General features: G+C 52.8%; 1 non-coding gene across 1 annotated transcript; it reads left to right on the top strand.

Annotated features, from left to right (window-relative positions):
* The first annotated feature begins 2,093 nt into the window (after nucleotides 1-2,093).
* On the top strand, nucleotides 2,094-2,212 carry LOC143607295 (5S ribosomal RNA). Its single transcript, XR_013148938.1, has one exon. It is a non-coding gene; the product is annotated as a 5S ribosomal RNA (ribosomal RNA).
* Nucleotides 2,213-2,500: the final 288 nt, after the last annotated feature.

The following is a 2,500-nucleotide window of genomic DNA, read 5'->3' as shown; positions in this document are numbered from 1 at the left end:
CTTGGCATGCCTTTGGCTTGCCCATGGGCGCCTTGGTATGCCTTGAACGTGCCTTTGGCCTGCCTTTGGCTTGCCTTGGCCTGGCCATGTGCGTGCCAGGGCATGCCTTGGCCGAGCCTTGCATGCCCAAGACGTGCCTTTGGCTTGCCTTGGCATGCCTTTGGCTTGCCTTGGCCGTGCCTAGGCATGCCTTTGGCTTGCCCATGGGCGCATTGGCATGCCTTGGCCGTGCCTTTTGCTTGCCCATGGGCGCCTTGGCATGCCTTGGCCTGGCCATGGGCGTGCCTAGGCATGCCTTTGGCTTGCCTTGGCCGAGCTTTGGCATGCCTTGGACGTGCCTTGGCCTGGCCATGGGCGCCTTGGCATGCCGTTGGCTTGCCCATGGGCGTGCCTTGGCATGCCTTTGGCTTGCCCATGGGCGCCTTGGCATGCCTTGGGCTGGCCATGGGCGTGCCTTGGCAAGCCTTGGCCTGACCATGGGCGTGCCTTGGCATGCCCTAGACGTGCCTTTGGCTTGCCTTGGCATGCCTTTGGCTTGCCTTGGCCGTGCCTTTGGCTTGCTTTGGCCGTGCCTAGGCATGCCTTTGGCTTGCCCATGGGCGCCTTGGCATGCCTTGGCCTGGCCATGGGCGTGCAACTTTGGGGCAGTATACTCGGGTCGTTGTGCAAGAAACCAAGTCGTTGGGCAAGCTTCGTATGCAACATGGGGGAGGGGCTTTGGTTTCTCGTACGTTGAACCTCCATATTTTAGCTTGGTAGCCAACTTTGCCCAGGCATGGGCGCTCAACACCCACCCCTTCCCTATATATGCATTCTGAACAATTAGCATAGTGACAGGAACAGATATTAAATTTTTAAGGAATCATAATTTTTGAAAACCCTACCAAACGAGGTCGGATTGACATGAAATTTGGCGTGGGGCATCGGGACATTGAAATATGAGTTTCCCAAAAAAAAAATTTTGGTTTTCGGGTCGGGACGGGCCGCTTGGTGGGCCCGGTTGGTCCGTAAGGCCTTTGGTGGGGGCAAGGTGTCCAAACGGGGTTGGATCGACACGAGGCTCTGTGAGGGTACTCGTGACCATGAGATATGACTGTCCAAGAGAAATGAACCCCCTTTCGTGTCGTGAAGGGCCCGCGGGCCGGGCTTGGTGGGCCCGTGGGCCTGTTTTGGGCAACTCCGCTTTAATGACACGAGGCGTTGCGTCCGGGACATGAGAGGAAACTTTATGAGCGGTTTATGGGGTCGGGGTTGGTAACCTCATGTTTTCGGGTCAACACGTTGACCGTGTCGTGCTCGGGCCCTCGACGTCACCACAAGTTTCACGAAAATGGGACTTGTAGCGGGGAAGCATTATCATGGGTATAGGTGGTGTGTTATGGAATCGTTAGTCGGTCACGATCGTTAGTCAGTCATGTGTTTAAAACGTAGATCCGTGTCGTGCTCGGACCCGAATGAGGACCGGGCTCGCTCGACATCAACGTTCCAGGTTTTTTTACAGAATGGGTCGACGTTAACGGGTATGGAATCATGACATCATGTCTTCGGGTTAACCCGAAGCCGATGGACCGTAACAGGTTTGTCGAACAGCGTGCTAACCTTACCGGGCAGCGGGCCAGGTTTGCCGGGCAACGTGGATACTTTACCGGGCAACGCCGACATTTTATCGGGTAACGTGCTAACCTTACCGGGCAACGTGCCCAGGTTACCGGCAACGTGCCGTGCATTTATCGGGTAACGTGCCAGGTTTACCGGCCAGCTTTGGTTTTGCAAGTCATTGTGGCCAGGTTATCGGGCGACGTGACTTGCGAACATGAGAGGAAACTTTATGACCAGCTTATCGGGTAAAGTGCCAGGATTACAGGCCAGTTTGCTAAATGTCATGTGGTGATTGTATAAAACAATATAATCATGGTGGATATACACATTCATAGCATTGCAGCTACTTGTGCCTCGTATCCACAGAACTTCACAGTTAAGCGTGCTTCGTCTAGAGTAGTACTAGGATGGGTGACCCCACTGGGAAGTCTTGATTCTTTTATTTTTTTACCTTTTGGGAAATGTATAAATGAATAAGCTAATGCTTCTATTTCGGTTGCGATCATACCAGCACTAATGCACCGGATCCCATCAGAACTCCGCAGTTAAGCGTGCTTGGGCGAGAGTAGTACTAGGATGGGTGACCCCCTGGGAAGTCCTCGTGTTGCAACCCTTTTTTTTGATACTTTTATGTTTTTGTGCATGACTTGGTGCCATGTTTGGGTTGAGTTGTTTTGTGCATTTCCAACTTTCTCGCAAAAGTTCAAGACACGTGCCATTTCAACTTGGTGCCGCGCCAACACTTGTATGATTTACATACGGCCAGCCTCGGGCTCGTAGTTGGACTGTATGAGTTTAAGCTTGGTGCCGCGCCAACACTGACAACACTCGTACGAATTTCATGTGTGTAATATATATACAGCCTCTTTGCCTTATTAGGTTCAGGGTGGGAGAATTGGGT

Source organism: Bidens hawaiensis, unplaced genomic scaffold, assembly GCF_021521415.1.
Source record: "Bidens hawaiensis isolate Kalapana, Puna unplaced genomic scaffold, B.hawaiensis_p1.1 tig00080990_1, whole genome shotgun sequence".
Classification (NCBI taxonomy): Eukaryota; Viridiplantae; Streptophyta; class Magnoliopsida; order Asterales; family Asteraceae; genus Bidens; species Bidens hawaiensis.
This window is presented reverse-complemented; position numbering and strand designations above follow the sequence as displayed.